This window comes from Vipera berus (assembly GCF_964194415.1).
Source record: "Vipera berus genome assembly, chromosome: 5".
NCBI classification, from domain to species: Eukaryota; Metazoa; Chordata; class Lepidosauria; order Squamata; family Viperidae; genus Vipera; species Vipera berus.
Genome location: NC_138207.1, coordinates 58128475 through 58138103, shown reverse-complemented (window position 1 = coordinate 58138103; position 9629 = coordinate 58128475).

Below are 9629 nucleotides of genomic sequence, written 5' to 3'. Positions count from 1 at the left end.
CCCGTACCCAGGTGGCCTCCTCCATGGGGTACCCCCTCCAGAGCACCAAGTATTGCACCCGCCCCCTCCGTTTCCGGGAGTCCAGGATCTCCTGTACCTCATAGTGGTTGCCATGTACAGGCCCTGGGCCGCCCTCCCTCACCGCCACGGAGGCGGTTGTAGCAGGCTTCAACAGGCTACTGTGGAAGACAGGGTGTATCTTTCCAAGTAGGGGGGGTAGCCGAAGTCTGACGGTGACAGGATTTACTACCTGTATAACCCGGAAGGGTCCGAGATATTTGGGCCCTAGCTTTCTACATGGCACCTGTAGCCGCAGGTATTTCGTGGAGAGGTAGACAAGATCACCTACTTTAGGAGGTGCAAACGGCCGTCTCTTCCTGTCTGCCTGCTCTTTGTATGACCCTGCAGCTTGCTCTAACACCTTCTTAGCTATCCCCCACACCTCCTCCAACCGGTGCATCCACTCCCCAGGTGTGCAGGATGCCGGGGCCCCCTGGTCGCACCCCGCGATAGGAACGAACTCATAACCAGAGACCACTTTAAAGGGGGAGAACCCGGTGCTGCTATGCACTGCGTTGTTGTAGGCTACTTCCGCGAAGGATAGCAGGTCCACCCATTCAGACTGTTGATATGATACATAACAACGCAGGTATCGCTCCACCGCCGCGTTTGCACGTTCCGCAGCTCCATTTGTGCTTGGGTGGTACGCCGAGCTCAGGCCCTGTGTTGCTCCGACATAACGCACGAAATCCCTCCAGAACCGGGCCGTGAACTGTACCCCACGGTCGGAGATGATACGTCGTGGCACCCCGTGGAGACGATAAATATGTTGGACAAATAGCCAGGCCAGCCGACGGGCTGAAGGCAACCCCTTGCAGGGGATAAAGTGGGCTTGTTTCGAGAACAAGTCCACTACTGTCCACAAAACGTTATATCCCCTGCTTTCCGGTAGCTCGACCACAAAGTCCATGGCAATGTCCTGCCAAGGTCGTACGGGATCTGCCACCTGTTGCAGAAGGCCTGCCGGTTTATTAGTAGAGGGCTTAGTGGTTGTGCAAATGCGGCACTTCTGCACGTAGCTCTTAATGTCTCGCCTCATGGTTGGCCACCAGAACTGGTGGCGGGCCAGATGCAGGGTTTTCACGAACCCGTAATGACCTGCCTGCCTGGCGTCATGGCATTGATAGAGCGCTTGATCTCGTGCCGCCGCAGGCACATACAGCCTGACCCCGTGCCAAGCTAAGCCGTCCCGCAACGAGAGGTTGTCGGGGTGCGCCTGCATCCATTCATCAGTCGCCAATGCTCCCTTACAGGTCCGCAGGAAGCCGTCTGTCACGGCGTTGGCCCTGTGCTCCGCCCCCTCCACCGGGCGGGGCGGCGGTACCAGTGCCTGCACTACCTCCTCTTTCCGACAATCGTATTGTGGTAGCCGAGACAAGGCGTCCGCCAGGAAATTCCTACCCCCAGGCACGTACTTGAGACGGAACCGGAAGCGCTGGAAGTACTGGGCCCACCGTACGTGTTTCGGGGACAGACGGCGGGGTGTTTGCAGGGCTTCCAGGTTTTTATGGTCCGTCCAAACCTCGAACTCCTGGCTAGCCCCCTCGAGAAGGTGTCTCCAAGTCCCCAAGGCCCAGCGGACCGCGAAGGCCTCTTTCTCCCAGATAGCCCAAGCCCTCTCTGCGGTCGTCAGCTTCTTGGAGGCGTAAGCGCAGGGCCGCAGTTCTCCCATCGCATGCCGTTGCAGAAGGACGGCTCCAACAGCCACGTCGCTCGCATCAGCCTGAACAACGTAGGGCAGGTCAGGGTTCGGGTGTCGCAGGACGGGCTCCTTAGCAAATTGTGCCTTGAGCGTCTCAAAAGCCTTCTGGCATGTAGTGGTCCATGCTAGCTTCTGCCCTGGCCGCGGTAATGTTGCCATCTGTTTTGTCCGCAGTAGATCCGTGAGCGGCAGGGCAATGGAAGCGAAATGTGGAATAAATTGACGATAAAAGTTAGCGAAGCCCAGGAAGCTCTGCAACTGTTTTCGGGTCCGTGGGGCCTGCCACTGTTGGATAGCCTCCACCTTCCCCGGGTCCATCTCCACCCCGTTGGAGGACACCCGATACCCCAAATAGTCCAGCCGGGGCTTGTGAAACACACATTTAGAGAGCTTCACATATAACTGGGCGTCCCTCAGCTTGGTCAGCACACTCCGAACTAAGGCGACATGCTCCTTCAACGTTGACGTATATATGAGGATGTCATCAAGATAGACTATGGGTGGGGGTTTTGGGTGTGTATATAATAGCGTTGGCTGCAGATAGCGGCCAACGCTGGCTTTCTGTCAAAACTCGTCCTGCAACAAGCGGGGCAGGAGCCGAACACAGGAACGAGAGACTTCCGCTGCGGTCTAGAAGCACTTTATTCTTCAGGGCAACAGCCGCAACAAGAAACAAAGCCAGCGTTGGCCGCTATCTGCAGCCAACGCTATTATATACACACCCAAAACCCCCACCCATACTCTACCCAAACACGCCCACGCCCTCCCATTCCCTATAACTTCCCCACCCCTCCCCTACAAGTCCCTTTGCCCGTCGCCCAACCAGGTAAGCCTCCTCCCGTGCGTTGCTGCCACCGTGCTCCACCCCCTCACCACCTCCCTGCCGTGCCCAACTCCAAAACCCCCCGCGGTCCTTCACACCCGAGGCTCCCAGCCACCCAGGCACCGCGGCGGGAAGGGGCTTGTCTCCCAACGGACCCGCCGGCTCCCAGGCCATACAGCCCTGCGCCCAACTGTCCAGTGTCTTGGCCTGCCTTGCCAAACGTAATTCCGGTAGCCAAAGCAGGGGGAGGGCCGGCGTCGGGCTGCGGGCTCCCGAAACGGCGGTGCTGCTATCTGCCATAGGTCCTGAACCCTCCCAGGCCGCCGTGAGTGGGCCCGGGCCTCCGCCGGTCAGCTGTGCGGAAGAAGCCGACCCGGGCGGCGGCGCGGCCTCCCGAGCCTTCCAGGCCGCCGACGCGCCGCCAGGCAATGTCAGCTGTTGTGCGGCGGGGGAGGAGGACGGCCGAAGCGGCGGCGCGGCCTCCTGAATCTTCTGGGCCGCCGACGCGCTGCCAGACGAAGTCAGCTGTTGTGCGGCGGTGGAGCTGAATGGTCGAAGCGGCGGCGCGGCCCCTGGAGCCTCCCGGGCCGCTACAGAGCCGATCCCGTCCGGCTCGATCCCAGGAGCCTCGCGGTCCACCGGGGAGGCAGGCAGGTCCAGCGGGCGGCAGGCGGGGGGTGCTAGGGAGGTGGAGGGACCCCCCCTCGAGTGTCGGGCTCCCGAGGCCCGACAATGAGAAACATTTTTCTCAATGTAATATTTATTTATTTTATTTATTTATTTATTTAATTATATTTATATACCGCCGTTCTCCCGAAGGACTCAGGGCGGTGAACAGGGCACATATAAAAAATACAAAATACAAAAATTAAAAAAGAATTAAATAGTAGCCCAGCTAAAACAATCAATAACAATATAAAAATCCCCATTAAAACCCCAACATATCCCCCATCAGGCCAGGCCGGCTTGTTCAAATAGATGGGTCTTCAGACCGCGTCGGAAGGAGCGAAGGTCAGGTGCCATCCGGAGCTCGACCGGCAGCTGATTCCATAAAGCCAGAGCGCCCACAGAGAAGGCCCTCCCCCTGGGGGCCACCAGCCGACATTCTCTGACCGGAGGCACCCTGAGGAGGCCCTCTCTGTGGGAACGCACAGGGCGGAGGGAAGTTGATGCCGTCAGCAGGTGGTCCCCGAGATACTCCGGACCCATGCCATGTAGGGCCTTAAAGACCATTACCAGAACCTTGAATCTCACCTGGAAGACAACTGGTAACCAATGCAGCTCGCGGAGCAAAGGTGTAACATGGGAGTACCGGGAGACTCCCAAGACAACTCTCGCGGCTGCATTCTGTACCAGCTGGAGCCTCCGAGTGGTCTTCAAGGGAAGCCCCATTTAGAGAGCATTGCAGTAATCCAGACGAGAGGTCACGAGCGCATGAGTGACCGTACACAGGGCATCCCGGTCTAGATAGGGCCGCAACTGGCGCACCAGGCGAACCTGGGCGAAAGCCCCCCTAGTCACAGCTACTACTATATGTCTAATTTAGCTGATGCTAGAAAAAAATAGTATCTTTTGTAAATACTCTTGAAAACTATTTTGAATCTATGACCATGTATTACAACTAAACCACTTTAAATCAAACAATTCTTAAGAACGAAATATTCTTAATTTGGACTTTAGTTTTACTGTTTGGACTGTTGTGTGTTTTGAAAAATAGATTATTTAGAATCTAGTTATGTTGCACTTCAGTCTTTAAATAATTAACCTAGTATATACATAACAATATATGATGTTTTCCATGGTGAGCTTAACATCAATAACAACATTTATTTAAAAGGCTAAAATAATTTCTGGTGGTATTATCTGTACATTAAAATTTTGTTTAGTCACAATCTTTCACTTTTCACATTCTAGAAAAGCAGTGGTCATGTATCCTAGCAAAAGATTTTACATATGTGCATAAGCGTAGTCAGTAGCATATGCCTTTTTTAAAATATCAAACATGGAAAGAAACAAAAATAAGTCCAAAATATCTGTATTACATCCAGAAATGCCAACTTTGCAACCAATATTTCTCATCCATAACTATGGCACCCTAAGGATACCTGCATACATGCAAATGCTTTTCTGGGATCAGTAACGCAGCAGAGATTGCTTTTTCCTTCCAGTAACAGATTGCTGGGAAATACCAAACCTGGCCTTAAGAATTCCAATGTTTGTTACAAATTTTTCTGGATGTGGTTGGAAAGAGGCCTAGAAATGCCAGCACAAATACATCATACTTGCTGAACGTGCACACGCAACTAATTACAATCTTCAATTATATGTGATATATCCAGGGCTTTTTTCCCCATAGAATGCTCAGAATGGCATTCCAGCACCTTTTTTTGCACAAACACACACACACACACACACACACACACAGACACACACACACACACACACACACACACAAACAGAGACACACACAAACAAAAGCTGAAGGAAACTGTTCCAGAGAGCCAAATTCTCCTCAGGCGGCCAAGTTGCAGAGCAGCAGAATGCATCGCAGTGACAGGCCTTCAGATGGCTCAAATCGAAGGAAATGCGATCCATACAGGCTAATTTAAAAGTGGGAGGGTACGAAGGGCACAGTGTGAACAGGTTGCTTAGCAACCTGCTTAAACAGTCTCTGTAACTTTCAGCTCCTGGTGCCTTGCCTTTTTTAAGCTGGGAAGTTGAAAAAAACAGCTAAAAAAAGGCAATACAGTGCTATCAAGGAAAATGTATAGATATAGCTAGCAGACGTTTAGGGAACCTTTATTTTTCATACACTGTTCGAATTTTGTTTTAATGCCATGGTGATACACAATCAAATGTAGTCAGTCTTTTTTTAATCCCAAAGCATCTGTTTGTTAAATACAGTATAATAAAGTTTTGGATGATGGAATTATTTTTTATCTAAGGATAACTAATGATAACAGCTCTTAAATCTGTTATTTTGTTTTATTTTTGCACAAAAATTATATAATTTGCATTTGCATTCATTTACAAATAGAGTATGTTGTTAAAATGTATTGGTGTTGAAATAATTAGTGCACACATATACCTAAAACCAGTTTATTGCATTTGGCAATTGTACTAAAAAAATGTCATTGTCAACCAATATAACTCATTTAATGTGAAATCAAGTGAAAACATTGATTTAAATTATTTTATTAAAACAAATTAATGGCAATTCTTTTATAAGAAGTTGCCTCAAACAAAATGAGTTTGACATGCCTGCTCTAGATAGTTGAATGCTCCAAAATAAATTCTAGACCATGCCTGTACATGCAGCCTACCAAGCACCCTTGGACAGAGCACAGACTTTTTTAAAAAAAAATGTAATAAAATCACCACCACTGCCCTGAAAGTCATGTTGCCTAGTGCCTCCATGGCTTACCATGACCATGAACTCCAACACTGTAGATGCTCCTCTAGTCACCAAATCATTGATTAGCCCACCAGCATTCCTTTGCAGACCCCAAAGATTTTTAATTTATCAGTGTGGGCCTTTCCCTTCTACAAATTACACAGACCTCTTCTAGATTTTCCTCTTGCCTTTCCGAGTTAACTCCTTGGTCTGTCATTGAGCAAGAATTGACTTTGTAGGGAAGCATATTATCATTTGATGTATATTTAACATATGTTCTACCTTTATTTACCGATTATATAATATTTGTATGCAATCCACATGGCGAGGTTTGGGGCAACTTACAATATTTTTAAAATCATAAGATTAAAACATAAAAGCAGGGCTTTTTTTTCCTGTAGAATGTTCAGAATGGTGTTCCAGCACCCTTTTTTGCACAAAAAAAAAGCTTTTGCACAAGCTGTGCTACTCCCTCTATTGGCTTTCAAAAGCAATAGGAATTGCTGCTGAGCATGCCAAAAGACCTGGCCGGCAAACATTGCACTGGCAAGTTGTCTGCAGCGAAGGCGAGTTGGCAGGAAGTTTGCCTCCCTCCCTGCTGCCCAACTACACCATCTCAACTAGGTAAGTAAGAGAGGACAAGGAGTGGGAGGTGGGTTCTGCGGAGTCCATGTGCACTCCTTCCTTGTGCTCACCCGTGTCAGCCAGGCTGGTGGCCTACCTGGTGCTGGACCTGTGTCACTGTCGCCTTGCCCTGCGTGCCTAAGTGGCTGCCCTGCATCACCTGTCCTGCACTGCCTCCGCCAACCACCCCACGCAGCCCCACCATATAGAGCAGGCCCCGCTGCACCAGCTGCGCCAGCTCCGGCCCCGGGGGGCAGCCCACCACCAACACCCCTCACACCCGTGACCACAGCAGTACCACCACCCCCTGCGCCCCCGCCTCCTGTGCCCTCCAAGATGAGAGTTCCAGCACCTTTTTTTTTTTAGAAAAAAAGCACTGACTAAATCAATAAAATCCTGAAAAAAATAGAAGTTGCAAAGTGTTCAACATTTGTAGTTTTTCTCTATTTTGAAAACAAACATAAGGTATAGACTTTATTTGCTGATATACAGAAAAGTCTCAAACTAAAGGTATTGGTCAATCTGATCCTGGATTAAATGTACAGGCTCCTTTGTGGCTTTGTATTTTAAAGCAGGGATCTTCAAACCTCACCCTTTTATGACTTGTGGATTTCAACTTTCAGAATTCTTGGAGTTGAAGTCCACAAGTCATAAAAGGGCCAAGTTTGAAGACTCTTGTTCTAAAGCTTTTCACAAACATGCTGTTGCAGATAGTTAGGGAGGACAACAGAGACTGCCTCTCTCAGCAGTCTACCTCTCCTGGGTTCCGCTTTTTCCATAAAGCACTACAACTCCACCATGTTTACTGGAACTCTCCTCATGGCTGCTGCAGGCCAGAAGTTGTGCTACATAGCACAACATCTTATTAGTTGCATTATGGCTCTAAACAGCACAATGCCCTCTCAGATTTTCCCTCCTTTATTCATTGTAAATCTGTGGAACTCTGGGAGTTGAAGTCCGCACAACTCCCACACAACTTAAAATTGCTAAGGCTGAAAAACATTGATGTAAAGGATGGCACAATCATCATCAGGATTGGTTCATATTGGCAAGTTTGAACTAAAACGATTATGTAAATAAATTTGTGGGGAAGAATCAGTGAAACTTCTGCATATGTATGTCCTGATCTCCTCAAGTATGATTTGAAAGTGTAAACTAGCATGCAGATGAAAATGGTTGTACAGACATTTAAAAAAGGATTTTTTTCTAAAATCCCTAATTTAGCTTTCAATTATGGGGTACGAGGAATGTTTAATAGATCAATAGTTAGATAAAAATTGAGATGTTCTTTTCATAATATGTCTATATATATCTTTTTCCCCTCTCCTTCTCTCTCTATCTCTATTTCTCTCCCCTTAGACAAACTAAATGATCAATAAAATTTATGTTTCAGAAGATTCATGTCAAAGCCAATGTCAAATTTATATTAATGGTATTCAAACTAGTCATGGTAAATTATCATGCAAATAATCTAGGGATCACAAAAGACAGCTCAGTCTAAATGATGGCTCAATATAACAATAGTGCTGAGACTTATGTCCCACTTCATAATACTATACAACCCTCTAAGTGATTTACAGAGTCAACATATTGCCCCCAACAATCTAGGTCCTCATTTTGCCAACCTTGCAAAGATCAAAAGCTGCATCAACGGTTAGCAGAATTAGCCTGCAATACTGCATTCTAACCATTGCACCACCACGGCTCTGAATATATGAAGGAAGTGAGAATAAACCCCCACAAAACTTAGAGATCATTAGGAAATTTGCCTGCTGAAGCTTCTAATTCTGCCCAGTCTCACTGCTTGAGATATGCAGAATTGACATCAGTGACCTGACAAGACTTTTCCATGAAGCACCAATGAAATGGAATGTCCAGCAAAATGAAACTTGCTCCACAACTTCTGATTTGGGCTAAGCAGCAAAGCTATCCTTTTTCCAACATCTTTTTATTTTGTATTGTTTTTGCCTTTGTTTGTCTTGTGTCCATGGTGCTCTCTGAATTTGGTTGTTTACTTGCAGATGTTTTCTTAACCAACTAGATAACATCATCAGTAATAGTGAATGTCGCATTTTCTCTGTGTTTATCTATAGAAACGTCCTCTGCCAATGTTGATAGGGATGTAGTTTTCTCCTTGGCAGTTCCTTGATTAGGGTGGAGTTTAATGCTTGATATTTGTCTGGTGGTAATCCCTGCTTATCTGGGTGTAGACTGCTGGAGAGAATCCTAGATTTCTTATGAGCCTGTGAGCCAGGAAAAGATTGTATGGAGATGCCTGTCCAATTAGAACATTATTATGCTGTATGTACTTAGGATAAATAATGGATCAACATGATACTTTCAGACTCTTCTACCTGTAAATATTTCCTTTATGTCTCTTAAACTCTTATGCTTGCTTGATTTTTTTAAAAAAAAATATAATTAAATGGGAATGTCTTGTGGATAAGGTTGTACAATATTTTTCAGACTCAGGTCTTTGAGCGTTGTCTCAGAGTTGCATTTCAAAAAGTGAGACATCTCTCACAAGACCTCAAATTACAATAACTTTGGTAGTTTACAATATAGGAACTATATAAATTGTTTAAATGAGAGGATCTTTGGGTGAGGGGTAGTAGGGAAAATAATGAAACCAGCACCATGTTGTAAGAGTTCTTACCCTTTTGTATGTGCATTATGACATTCTGTGCATGTATAAAAAGGGCCACATTTTGACAAAATTGTCTGATTCTGCAGGTACCTCTAGTTCTTAACCTTCATTTTTTTAACCTCCGTAAAGTCTCCATCTAAACACAGCTTCTGTTATTTGGGGATTTGCCTTGCCACCTAAGTACTAAGTACTTAAGGGTAATAAAGATGTGGGTGGAATATGATGTTCAGGATCATTAACAGGCCCTTTCGTTCCATTGGCCTATACCACTTTTTCCTACTCTTGCTATCCTCTATTCTGTGGTGCTTCTTGGGTTTCTGTTTTACTGGTTTGTCCTCTCTGGTTGCAGAATGCCTGAATCAAAATAATGATTTTCTTT